Source organism: Zonotrichia albicollis, chromosome Z, assembly GCF_047830755.1.
Source record: "Zonotrichia albicollis isolate bZonAlb1 chromosome Z, bZonAlb1.hap1, whole genome shotgun sequence".
NCBI classification, from domain to species: Eukaryota; Metazoa; Chordata; class Aves; order Passeriformes; family Passerellidae; genus Zonotrichia; species Zonotrichia albicollis.
The window spans coordinates 19,856,456-19,871,072 of NC_133860.1; the positions used below are offsets into that span (position 1 = coordinate 19,856,456).

At 38.3% G+C, this 14,617-nt stretch overlaps 1 long non-coding RNA gene across 4 annotated transcripts in view; it reads right to left on the bottom strand.

The window, feature by feature from the left end:
- Positions 1 to 14,617, bottom strand: part of LOC113459486 (uncharacterized) — a 49,601-nt gene that overhangs the window by 13,458 nt on the left and 21,526 nt on the right. For 2 of the 4 annotated variants that reach the window (XR_012578269.1, XR_012578270.1), the window contains 2 exons: positions 11,021 to 11,124; positions 3,899 to 4,097 (listed from right to left, as the gene is read on the bottom strand). This is a non-coding gene — a long non-coding RNA (uncharacterized LOC113459486). The remainder of the gene's footprint in view (positions 1 to 3,898; positions 4,098 to 11,020; positions 11,125 to 14,617) is intronic. The other 2 variants (XR_003380749.2, XR_003380748.2) reach the window with 1 other exon arrangement.

A 14,617-nucleotide genomic window follows, 5' to 3' on the forward strand; every position in this document is an offset into this window, starting at 1 on the left:
ACTTTTAAATATTAAAAGCTGCACATTTTATGGTGGATTACAGCCCTGTTTTAACAGCACAAATGTTCTCCACATTTATCTGAAGCACGCAGTCTGCTCAGATGCACAATAAAGAATTTAAATTAAGGCCTTTATAATGCCACCCTCAGAGTGGACTCTCAAGTAGGCTTTACCCTTGGAAGCCCATGCAGTCATATAGTTCATTTATAGCAATAATTCTCTTTCAGCCAGTCACGTTTCTCCCTTGGCTCCAATGAAGGCTGGATCACATCCTTAAAGATAATCAGTTACAGAAACTGCCATCTATAATTTTGAATAATAACAATAAGAAAGAGTGCAGCAAGGATAGCCCAACAGATGCAGCTACTCAGGCAGTCAGAAAGACCCTGTTCCTTCACGAGGAGGAAAAACACATGGAGGTCTCCTTGATGAATTGTGGGACATTGTTGACATTTCTCTCAGGAACAAAATGCAGAGGGCACAGTGACTGCTACACCACAATAAAATATGAAAATAGTCATTATCTAATCATCAAAGCTTCTAGGTTTTGGCTTCTAATGCTTGTAGTCCTTCCAATGCTTTTTAAAGCACCTTATTCCATTTTCTCTCTGAGACACCAAATGGTACCTAGAAGAGGTTGACAATTTTTTCAGTCCAAAGATTTTTTTCTGAATTCAAATAAGCTGTGAATTATAACACATTTAAAAACAAAATATAAGGAGATAGCTACTCATTGCAAATTAATATGCATAAAGGAACAACGTTTTTCATGTTACAAGTTGTATTCCTTGTTTATAGTCAGGGTTGTCAAGATCAAAGATACACATTCCTACAGGATACAAAAATTTTCCAGCTACCTACATGGTGAAACACATGTATTTTTTCAGAAAATTGTACTGGCTTCACAAAAAGTTTCAGAATCAATGATTTTTGCTGTGGCATTGCTGTTTTTAAAAGGCAGACTAAATCTGGCATTTTGTGTTTCTGTTTGAACTTTCTCATACTTGCAAAAGATGCTGATGTTGGCATAGGGGAATAAAAACCTTTTCTTCCAGTACTGAAGATCTTTTACAGCTTTGAGAAGCACCTTTCCACCACCACTCAACTTATTTAGGAAATGGCAGTTTGATATTGCCAGTTGTGAAGCAAAGAATATTTCATGGAAATATTTTCCTAAGAATTTGTCAAAATGCAGACCTGAACTGAAATTGATAATAGGAAGGCCTTATTAATTATCCAGCAATCTTTCCCACTGCCATGTAGTACCACTCTCACTACATTCCACTTCCTTAAGTATTATCAGTGGCTTATGCCAGACTAAAATGTTATGAATTTATTGTACCTATTTGCTTTTTTGAGAAATATTTTTGGACTTGGTACAGATTTACAATAGCTGTGAATTTTACTTGCTCTAAAAAGGCTCTATATGTATGACAGCAGAGCAGCACTGGAACAGGGCACTAAGTTGTGGAATCTACATCCTTGCAGGTTTTTCAGACTTGGCTAGACAAAGCCTTTGCTGACCTAATATTGGTAGTCTACCTTGGAGCACAAAGTGTGACTAGAAACCTGCAGAGTTTCAACCATATTTCCATGAACTGTGACCTGAGGTACTGAAACAAACCTGGTAAGCATTCAATTAAATAGGTCTCTCACTCTGCAGAGACAGACAGTCCCAGCATTACCTCTCAAATCTACTATATCCTTACAAGGCAGATTTTCAAAATACTCCATAGACAGTAAAAGGGAAAGTCATTTATGAGAGTTATACAAAACTAAGTTTTACTTCAAATTACTTTTTCCTTTCCTCACACTTATGCCCTCAATTACTTGATTTTAATTGTACCAAAAACATAGTTATCAGATTGGCTCCTTTTTGTGGAAACCCACCCTAGGAGTGGGCTCTAGGAAAAAGGATACCACACATGTTATTGCAAGAGGCTTGCAGAACATAACTGCAGTGGGGAAATGACTGCCCAGCTGCATGAGGAGGACATGGTCATGCAGGAGGCAGTCTCACTCCATACAGGCCTCAGAAGAAGTGATGAGAAGTAACAGGGATACTTGAAGAAGACAAAAAGAATGGATCACTGATAGAACAGCATGCACAAAGGCAGACCAGCTGTAAGATATGATACAGAATATTCCACTGTAGCAGACATCTTTTCACTCTGTAGTCGCGAAGTTATTAGATTATTTCTAATTTAATATGAAAGTGAAGATTATGGTGATGAGACAGGAAAGTGAGGGTTACTGAAGAGTTCTTAATGTCCAGGGTATTTCCTGAAGGAGTCTCTTTTCCAGGCTGCATGGAGTCCTTGTGCATCTAGAAATAGCAGCAATTGTTTGCTTGGCCAATGCACAAGCTCTGTCTAGGTGGCAAGGTTATAATGCATTCCCAAAAATGCTAATGGAATGATGTTCATTAACAAACATGAGCTTCTAAGTCTCAGCCTTAGAGCCCTGAGGCTTCAGCTAACAGCTTAGAGCTGAGGGCTTAGATTTTGATCTAGATCATTTTAATAACACAGGAATAACTCCAAGCACCTGAGCAGTCCCAGTGAGGTCCACGCAAGCAAGCACGGAGACATCTGCCTGGACTGACTCACACAAGAGCTAACAACCGAAACTCTGAGTAAGGGCTGAAATAAGACCCTTAACAGTACTCCTTAACAGCCTTCAAAATATCACCTCACCACACCTTTTGAGAGCTTTGTTGAACAAACATCTGACAAAGTTCATTCTAAGCATTTTCTATACATGCTATTTTTTCACAGTATGCTAAGCAAGATTGCCGATACTGCATTTGTTTAAAACAAGGTGGTAATCTATGCTTTTGATTAACAAATATTAAATTATACATCTCTTCACTTGCACCTTGTGGCTGCACAGCTCTGAAAAGTTGATCCACCTCACAGTTTTTAGCCTCCAAATGCACCCATTCTTCTATTATAATAAACAAATGGGCTATACCCACTGTACAATTTGTTAACGTCATGTGCAGAAAATCTACATTGCACATTTTGCAAAGTTCTGTCAAAAAGATTTAGAACAACTCTTCACAAACACTAGAATAATATCCCTGAATAATATTTCAGAACAGTGACTTTCTTATCAAAATCCACTGTTGAGAAAAAAGAGCTGCTGCATTACAGGAGCTGTTATTATTTCAGCTGATACTGGTTTTTATCTTCTCTAAGTTTAGAATGCTTATATCACCTTTTAAAAAATAAATCATACAAACCATTTGATTGAGATAATACCAATTCCCAGCAGCTCCAAGTTAGCAACTGTAATGTTACTCTCATTTTAACTAAATGGGTTTACATTTTTATACACATAAATTGCTAAGCAGAAAAATGCATGTACTGAAATTTGGGGTAAAATCTGCTATGAAGTGTCACTGTATGTGAGAAAAATATTTTGATTACAGAAGAAACAAAATATTTGGAGTAGTAGGAAAAAAAAACCCAGCAGAACCAGTTGTCACTTTCACCAAAAAAAAAAAAAACCTCAATTAGTCCTGATTATGTAACTAGGCCAACCTGGATGGAGCTTTGAGTAGCCTGGTCTAGTGGAAGGTTCCCTGTGAATGGCAGGGGGTTGGAACTAGATAATTTTTAAGCTTCCTTTCAATCCAAACTGTTCTGTGATTCAATGACTGTAACAGTTCTTATGACTATTTTCCTGGTAATTTTAAGAAATACAGCAAAAACTGCTTGTTACCAAAAAGCAACAACCTTCCTATCCAACTAAAAACTCCTTTAGAAATAAAGAAGGTTGCAAGCATTGGAATATGAGTTCTCTAGTAGTCTTTTGCAGAGTGGAATTGATGCACCCCATTTCCTTCAGATTCCATTATTTGTTTTACTATGCATCCCACTGCAGTCCTCCTTACCTTCCAGAGATTAATAACCAAGTAGGTCTAATCAGACAGAGCTGTAATCAGTGCTGTGGGAGCCACCAGGACAGAATAGTCTTGTGCATTTGTTGGTCCAGCAGCAAACACTGAGTAAGCTGATCACACTTGCAGATGGACAAAGCAGCATTTCCTCAGCCAGCTGGGTCTCTGCAGTAACATCACCTAGCACTGCAATCTAAGAGAAAGCCACAGTTACATTGGCCTGCTGCGACTCACCACAGAAAGAAGGAAAAAAAAAAATCTGGCCAAAATTACAAAAAGGAAAATATTTTTAAAAGAAACAAAAAGTACCTTTTAAAACTCCACACCTTTTCTTACACAGTTAAATATAGTTTGGCACTCTTAATAAAATCCTTCCGTCTGATGTCCTTCCCACCCAAGAAGCAGCATTCATGAACACCACTGCAGGACTTTTTATTGTCAGGTTAATACTCTGCTGACAGAATCCAGGACAGCCATGAATTTATGTGCAGGAAGATTCTCAGTTGCTGGAACAGTTAAGTGTTATATTTTAACTCCAGCCATTTCTCAAAGCTTCAAAGAAAAACTCAGATGGTTCTCTTTGGCTTTTCAAGGATTTTACATTAAATATAGTTAATAAAAACAAAGCACTTCCTCTGTTAAAGTCAGAGGGAGGTCTTCTGCTGACATCGCTGGAACAACACTAAACTATTCTTAAAATTAAGTATAGGTATTATCCTAAGTAAATAAATAAATAGATTAAATTTTTAAAATTCACTTTCTTGCCTAATTCATCATCAGCCCTGCATTTAGAAGATGAAATCTGAATTTATGATCCTGCTTGTCCAGACTTTATCCCAAAATAGGAAGACTGGTATTATAAACCCCTGGGAAAACAGATGCCTAAAGAAAGAGTGCCTGTATTGATCATCTGTGGGAGTCAGTGCATGTAGGTTGCAAAACCCCTTGATAGCTGGAGCATTTCACAAGAGCATGAAACCTGGCCTGTGAGCTTCCCAATGCAACACTGGAAACTTCTCCCACTTAGCTTGGGAATCCACATCCTAATATACCAACCTTAGTAACCAAGACTTGGTATAAGCTGTACTCTGACAGTGCATGTTTGCAGAACCAGAACAAAGTTTATGTATGTAGTCAACTTTTGCTTAACAAGTGGGCTGAGCCCAAACAATGAGTCTTTGCCATATGCTGTACTATCAATGTCTCAATGAGACCAAGAATTTTCCTACTTGCTATGAAAAAAACAGTTTTGCTCTCTAAGTAGTCTGTTGTGAACAAAATATTCAAATTAATTGCTACTCACAGCAAACAAGAGTATACAAAAGGACTGATTCACTGTATTTTAAAAAAGAAATTAAAATACTATTCTACAGTTATGAGCAGGTTATTAGAATATTAGAATATTAAAATTTATTATATTATTATCTCTGTGGACAACTTATGACAATAATTTAAGAATACTGATAGCCCTAATTGTCACACTACAAGTGGAAAAATTACATTTTCTTCTAAAAATAAAAACAGCCTAATTTTAAATACAACAGAAGACATAATTATTTTTTAAAAATCAGTGAAATTATGGTGAATGAAAATCAAATAAATTCACATTATTGTGTCATGCATGCAACACTTGGAGGTTGAAAACCTGAAAGATTGATGATTCCAAATAAATATTTCTAGTTTGCTTTATCCAGAAAGCTATTGTCAAGTGCTTTTTAAATCAGTTACCCTCATTGCTAAGCTCAAGTGGAACATCACATGTAAAAATTTTAAAATTTAACATTTTAATCTTGCCTGTATAAAAGCACAGTTACTGAAATGATTAAAAATGAATTAAGTAGACATTGGTAGATGTAAGAGGAGATTCCCTAAATTTCTTCAGTCTTCAGGCATCTACATCCTCTTAAGATCTGAGTTTGCATTCAGTGTGGAAAACAACTACCTGAATCTGATAAAGAATCTGTGAGGCCTCCTACATGCTCCAGTGTAGGTGGATGCTGGGGCTGTGTGGATGTATGTACTTACCAGCTTTGTGCCTCATTATTTGTCTGTTAATCTTTTTATTAATCAGACGAGTTAATCTCATATTTCTGGCATGCGATCAAAATATTAATATTTTCTCAATCAAATCAGACCAGACATACTTATACAGCTGAACTGTACACCAGACATGACCCACTTTAATGTCATCAGCTTGCTGGTTTCCCTTGTTTCAGTGCAGCCAGAACCAAACAGGAATGACACTGGCAGGATAACACCTACCTACAGAATCCAGAGAGATATTAATTATACATGTATTTAAATATGAGTGATGCCAACTTAAGGAATGAGCTGAGAAGTTAAATTCCTCAACGGGCTTGTTGTCATTTGCCATGCAGAAGAAATCACTGTGAAGCTCAGACAGATCTAATGGATTTATCAGAACCTATAAGCATTCTGGAGAAACACCATTTGCATGAAGCATGTTACAGCAAGCTTCTGTCATTTTTCTCCTGTTCCTTTAAAATCAATTTTACGTAAGCATTATTTCCAAATATGCAAGTTATTCTGGCTATAAGTCTAGCTTACATCCCAGGGATAAGGGATATGAACCTGGGGGTTTCAGTCACCTGGATTTATTGGTCATCATGTCATGACAAGCAGTTTAGCATCACAACAGATGCCAGCACAGATATCAGTGAGTAGGCCGGGATTATTTTTTTCCCTAAGGAAGAAGGATTAATCTTCCTGCCTGATAACTTTTTTTTTTGTGAATCGCAGGCTCATTCTTAGTGCCAGACCTTGTCATTCCACTATGGAGCAGATGGCTCCATTTGTCTTAGGAATAAATTCTGCCTCATGTTTCCAAATTAGTCTACAAATATGGACGCCTGCCTTAATGAGAATAAAAGAAAAGAAAAAGCATTCAGTCATACTGATGTCACATGAGCATAATAGTGCAATAGAAAATGAATAGATCCATGGGCAGAACTGGTGTTGTATAAGTTATCTCATCATAAACCTAGAAAAGCAAGGGTATTTATATTTGCTGTCATGACAGAACCTATCATGGCAAAAGCTGAAACAGTGATTGCTCAAACAAACAATTTTGGAATGGACATTTTTTATCATTGAATACTTTTGCAACAACATAGATTTTGCATTCAATTTTGCTCTTGTGCCTTGTATCTCAGCTTTATGGCATACCTGTCTTATGCATTTGAAGTAAGATCTATCTTGAAATACATTGGTTAAAAAAAGCTAACAAGCTGCATTGATTTAGCTCAAACAGAATGAAATAGCTGTTACATATGACAACATAAACCCTTTTCCACACATTCACAGACTTGGAAGAACAACCTTTCTCGAGAGAGACAGTGAAACAGATAACAATTAAAGCATAAACTGAGCCAGAGATTAAAAGCAAAGTTCGCAGAGAAGTAAAAAAGTCTGTCAATGCTGACAAAGCAGTGCCTTTCAGGGACAGCAGAAATGCTTCCACATGAGCCACCTCCAGAGCTGGGAGCAGCGTCGTGCTGGCACAGAGCTCTTCAGGCTACAGCCTAACTCACACTGAGCTGGTAATCGTGGGCACTGCTACACCAGGAACATCCCAGGCTAGATCCTGAGAAATAGCTTAAACTGGCTCTGCCCAGCATGTCCTGCGCCATAACTGCACAGGGATCTCACTGCACAGGGTGGGTTTGGAGCTCACAGTCCAACACAGCTGGTCGCTGAAAATTGGTTGTAGGGAAGGGAAGAGGAGGGAGAGCAGCAGATCCACAAGTGAGAGTTTCCTCCCAAAAGCAAAGTGTTGAATATCTTGGAACCTGTCTTCAGCAACTGTCAGCTGGCACAGAAGCATCAAAATCTCAGAGCTCTGCAAAATGCCTGTGGTTGGGACATGGTCATGCAATAGAATCCAGTGCTGAGCAGTTACTTCTGAATGTGTTTACTTGTGCATTATGCACTGGGCTCTCCTCTCCTAATTACAGTAATCACCTGTGTAGCTGCCAAGATGCGTTGTATAAGTATGTTCCTTAAGCATTAAGGTACCCTTTCAGAAAACATTGTCCTAAGGGTGAGAAATAAATGTAGACATCCAAAATTCACAGATGTTCAGACTGCTTAAAAGTGGGAGAATTTTATCTTTGAAAAGATATCTATGCACATTTAGTAAGAGCTGATAGGTGATAGAAGTCAATTACAGAGTTAACAAGACCAGCAGGATATGTTTAGAAATAGGAGGGGAGACTTATGCAAACAAAACCGAGGATGATAAAACTGCCAGGTAGAATAATTCACTGATTCTCAGACAGCCACATCATCTGACTATGCAAGAAGCAAAACAGATGGTAAATGTTAATACAGATGGGTTTATAGGCAGCTTGTCATAATGAACAAATATGTACTGTGCAGCATGTGCAAAGGACATTCTACCTATATTGTCTATCCTGTAATAGGAATTCTCTGGATGTAATATAGACATTTCATATCCAAGTTGTGTGAGCAAAGATATGTGCATGTCAGTTGCAGCTGAAATGCAGGAAATCAAAGGTTACCAGGTCAAGTTTATGCATTTTCTGCAGGCCCATGGAACAGAGGGCAGAACCACAGTACAGACTTCCCAAAAATATCTACATAGTTTAAAAATAAAAAGATAAATGTGCTCACATTTTCCTAATGGAAATACTTCAACAGTGCTATCGAAAATCTTGAAGTATTTAGACTGCATTTAAGAGACTTATTACACCTCATTTACAAACACTAGCAGGCTTGGGAATAGATAGAGCAGTACCTGGGGTAGGAAACTGCAACATGCTAGCTGGTCATTTGGGGTTTACATAGCTTTCCAAACACACACTGCATTGCAAGCTCAGCCCCGCAGTTATGTGGTTATCAGCAACAGAGCTACTTAATTCTGGTTGGGCATGTTGGTGTGAATTGCTCTCATGCCTAAGACTTCAACACAGATTCCTCCTCCCCACCCTCCCCACAAGAAAGCCTGAAAATCAGTTGGTGAATTTTTAGAGCCCAGGCTCTTTAATGTCTGACAATCCTAAAATCCTTGTCAATATTCAAATGCCAGCAATATTAGGACTGCTCTATCTTGTTTGATTCACATAAATAGTGACTTTCCAAGAGTTCCTCAAATTCTGACTTTTATTTAAAGTTACAATGCCTAAAATACATTACAACCTTATCCTCTTCTATAGGATACATCATAAGAACAGCTTTCTCCACCACAATTTGCCAACCTCTCTTCAAAGGGAAACTGAATTATGTGGGATCTGTAAAGGAAGTGTTATATTTTCCACACATTTCCTCCTTTACTATACAACAATTGAATAGGTGGAAAAACTGTCATCTAGTTATTTACTAAAAAAGTTGTAAAAGTTTAAGCCAATAATTTACACCAGAGAAGGCATGGGCCTTCTCATTTCCCTCAAATAAGGAAGATGAAGAATCAGCCCACTAATAAATGAATACAGTCTTTTATTTTTTCATAATCATCATCCTTGAAAGCTCTTTAAAAAAACCCCAAAGATATTTAGCTCAAGTATTTCATAGACTTTTAAACATTGTGTGGAATGATACTGCAGTAGTACTTCTGCAGTGAAACTATCAGCTGAGATGCTCAACAAAATCATAATATATAAAGATAAACGTAAACAAAGCCAAACTTGCTGAAGCTATTCGTGCAACCTGTCCCAGCAAATACACTTTTCAGTCCCAATAGCAAAGTCTCAGGAGACAAACTGAGATTCAGACATGTCAGCTGACGACACATATTTGGGAACATCAATGGAACCTTCCCCTTGGAAGCATTAGTGGAACAAACTGCAGATTTGGGGCTTTCCTTTCTTTCACACTCTCAGTGTTTTTGATTTCCAATGCTTGCAACTGCCTTCCTGAGATAAGCTTTATGTTACTACCTTCTTTGGCTCTGCTCAGCTTTGGAAAACTGTCAGCTGTGCCCAGTCTGTAGAACTGCACTGCACAGAAGCTGTGCATGATCTGAAAATGATACAGCACAGAAAAATAATAATTAAATATGTAAAGCTCAAGAACACAGAAAAAAAGTATTGAGAATGGTTACCCTAGAGAAGAAAAGAATGACAGTGAAATCTAAAAGCAGGCTACAGATACTGCGATAACAAAAAAAATAAAGGGGGAATAATCCATGCCCTGTGTCTTGGATGGACAAGCAAAGAAGCCAGTACTTTAAATTTCTGGAACAGTGATTAGGAAAGTAATAAGAAAGTCTGGGAATGTTCAGGAAAATTTTATAAGAGTAAGGCCAGGTTAAGATCTGAGACTAATGGCTTGAGAGGCATCATCAGGACCTTAAAGAATGGGTGAAACAATATGAATAACACAGCAAGAACACAAGACCTCTGCTCTTTTCGCCATGGAAAAATATGACAGGGGTGAAAACTAGAGAAGTAGATTTATGCAGCAGGACTCAGAGAAGCCAGGAGTTCATGTGTTGCAAATAATGCACAGAACGTGAGTTGGTGTGTACCTTAATAAAACATTCTAAAACATCAGATTTCAAATAAGTCCCTTTCAAAATATAAGTAGAGCCTGTTAAAAATGTGAGCTGTGAAGTATTTTCAGGATCAAAATTTGCTAATACACAGGGAAAAAAAAGCAGCAATGGTGAATGCTCAGTTTGCTTTACTGAAAAAGTTGACCAGTATAAAATCAAGGTGTTTGTTTCTTTTCAAGTATAACTGAAACAAAACTGGGACAAAGGCTGAATAGTAAGCAAGGAAAACTGCAGGTGCTTCAAAGTTATTTAGGGTGGTCAAGTCCAGACAGGACTGTGAGAAGTTTTCAAGAGAAACCAAAATAATCACCAAAGTGGCAAATGAAACTAAATGTTAGTACTTACAAAATAACCCACATTGGACAGAAGAAAAAAGGAAGAGTGCACTTTCATCATCCTAAATTGACTGTATGAACTTTTGAAAATAGTCTGGTATCACTGTATAAAACTCATTAAGGACCTCAGCTCAATGCTGAGCTGTGGTAAAAAAAGCAGACATGATGTTTTGAAGGATAAGACATAGGATGGTGAATAATGCAGAAACTATTGTAATGCCATGATATAAATCAGTGGTGGAGTCTCACCTGGAATGCTGTACGTGCTTCTGATTACCCAGTCTCTAAAAGGATACTGCAGAACTAGGCAAGGCTCAGGGAAAAGCAGTGTAAATGATCAAAGGGCTGGACACCTAACATACAACAATCAGAAAGAATAAAAAAATATTAACTTCTGAAAGGACCAGGCTAACAATGACAAATGTGATGAAGTATGGAGAAAGTAAATAAAGTTTCTCCTTATTCCTGACTCATGACACAAGAACAAGGTCACTAATTGACATGAAAACATTATAAACTTAAACACATGATTAATATGTATGAAGCATAAACATAATGTCAACTACTTCTATTATGCCCTTTTTTCTATACAGTACAAAGCAATTAAGCAAAAAATATTTAAGAACTATCAATGTTACAAAAAATTTTGGATGTAAAAGTAAACCAGTTAGACTTAAGGAGTAAGCCCAACCTAGGAGGGAGATTACTCTTAGTTTTAGAAAAAATTTCTCATACTTCCTCAACTAATTGATAATGGTCAGAGTTGACTGCAACTCGCTGAAATAAAGCAACAACAAAACTGTTTTCACTTTGGTCCTTTCCCCACATTTGTCAGAGAAAAGGAGTGATGGGCACTGCACATCAGCGATGGAGATGGATAAGACAAATGGAAATAAGATATTTCCGTTTTCTGTTAGGAAACAGAAATAAACAGTGAAAAGCATTTTAAAAGAGGTTGTCAAAATCCACCATCAAAGCTGAATTTGAGAACAACAGGAATGAATGCTAAAATAAACAAAGGTACAAGGATGCTCTGAGCACAACTATAAAATCTATACATACAGAAAAAAAATTTGCTTACTAAGGCAGAGATGTGAATACACAACTAGCAGAGGTCAAGCTTAGGTAAAGAAGACAAATTGTAGGCCTGTAGAGTGTCAACTAACCTATTTAAATGTGAAAACATGATAAATTATGCTTTCTCTAAAATGGAGCATCTATGCATGAAAGAAAAGGTGTGCTGGCATAGGCCTCAGAAAAAGAATACTTGGGTTTTAAAGCTGAGTTGACACTCTAAAAACAGACGGGAAAATGAAAACTCAGTCCAAAAAGTGACTCAAAGAGAGACTGTATTTTGAGGATCCACAAAGGCACTTAGTAAACTCACTTGTATTTCAAAGTATGTGCCTGAGTGACTGAACAACTTTAGCACAACTTTCAGAGACAATAACAGGAGTTACACTTTCAGGGCCCACTGATATTCAAAATAAATTGCTAATTGCATTTGATTAGCAAATCTTCTCTTCACAGAACTAAGTTTTTTGTTTTATATATATGTGTATTTTTTGTTCGTTTATATATGCATATTTTCATATGTAAGTATATATAAGCAAAGTTAAAGTGGCCAGGACCATTTTCTGACACTGAGGCCACCTGGCAATGAACTCATCAGGTCTCTGCTATGGAAGTGCCTGTGTCTGCAAAGCAGAGAGGGCATAACATGGGATCAGGTGTGAGACAGAGCTCCCTGCCCACCCCTGCCCACAAACTGCCAGGCAGTTTCCAGGCAGCAGGGCCAGGGCACAGTGGTGGCTCTGGGGACACAGCACAGACCCAGTTCCAATGCCACCAGATGTCCTGGTACTGCTTCCTGGCATAAAGCAGCCCATGGAACCCTGCCGCTGACTACCACCGCCTGAGCTACATTATTTTTGAATTGTGGAGATATTTTCTTTTTTACAGTGGGGGGAACATCAAATAAAATGTAATTAATTATAGTTACTTTTCCTGACTTCATTTTTAATTTTTAATTACTGTCGTTACGTAAGTCCCAGCCAGATAGATAGTTTTCTCTCTTGCAGGAACCTTACACTTCCCCCCTGCTAAGCTTAGTTCACACAAGATGAAATGCATGTGATACTCAGGTAATGTCAGAGCAGGCATATGGCAGCAACACAACAGCCATATATGGCCAGGGAGGCAGACTGCTGCCTGCTACTGCGCAAGGACTATGACAACACCACGCTGAAGGGTTTGCATGACTAAAATTAGGCAAAACATATCCTCCATGAAAGAAAGGCAAGGCAGTCTACAAGCAGTAGGCAGAGGCAGCTTCAGACGTGTCAATTCAGCTGTGTAAAGAATGTGCCAGTCTCACTCTTGGAACAGTTTCCACACTTAATATACAGAAGGAGTCATTAAAAATGACGGGGAGTAACATGAAAGGGTGAGGTATATGGCACACAGTGTGCTACCACAGCATACCATATATTCAAGATAATAGCATGCATTCGAAAATCCATTTGCACTTTCACTGATGACAAGTACAGCTACTGCCAATTAACTTCTCTCTCCACCTCAATTTCTGTTTCAAGGTAAATTCCTGACCCTAATGAATCAACAGCAAATTTGCTGTAAAGGTTAGTAGGAACAACACTTACTTGTTTGGGATTGTGCAAGTGTTTATGTTCTTCTAATTCAAAAACACATATTTATTACATATTTTAGTACATATTATTTTCTTTACTCTTCCACATTACCTCCTTCAGCTTTTTGCATTATTTGGTGTAGCAAAGGCTGAAAAACATTAAACTGCCCACACTAGCGTCATATTAAAAAAGATGGGTAGGTATTTAGGAGGCAGATCTCCTGTCTGTCTTATCTCATTTCTAGTTCCAATCCTCCTTTGAGCTTAGTATGAGTGTGTCCCCTGTAAAAGTGGAAAGAGTGAGGCATAAGCAATATTAGCCAGCTCGGATCCTGGAGGTCTGTGTGGCATGAGCTCAACATTTACACCCCTTTACGTTTGCCCACTGCAATGGCAACCACATTCTGATGGCCTGGGGCATAGTCCTGATCCACAAACATCAATCCAAACCACGGACCTCTCTGTTAAGGAGATTCAAACCTGGATTACAAGTGACGTTCCAGTGCCTTCTTGAAAAGAAAACAGCAAATATTGCTCATTCTCACATGATGACATTAGGATTTAAACAGACCTGCTCCATATCTATATGAAAACCATATCACATACCAGATTGTTTAGTTTGCCCTTCTGTACACAGTTGATATGGATTCATGTTGGCGAATGATTAATATTGACAGTCAGGAACTACCCACAGTATTTAAAATATTCCAATGTGACAATAGATCACTTTGATCCATTGCACAAATAAGGAGGTCTGAGTGGATCTAAGAAAAAGGGAAAACAGTCATGCAGAAACCTGTTTCAGTTTTGAGGCTGCTGGAATTAATATTGTGCTGGGCACGTAAAGGCTCTGCGCAAACACAGAGCTGCTGAATGGACTGTGATGAAATGATGATACACACACAGCATTCCTGACACAGACAGGTGAGCACAACACCAAGCCTCACTGAGTACACTTTAACTTCTCTTTCACATAACCCTCGGTGTGGGGCAGTTTAATTTGGCCAGAAATTAATGTGGACATGCTCCCTCTGAACAAACTGCAGCCTGTCTGCAGAGCCCATCTGAGTGCCCTTGCAGAGGCTCCGCAGCCCCACTGATGACAGCAGCACTGCCCACCAGCTCCAGGGGCTCCCTGTAGGGAATAACGCTGTGACTCAGGCTGGCCTGCACTTTCTATTACATTTAACCATAAATCT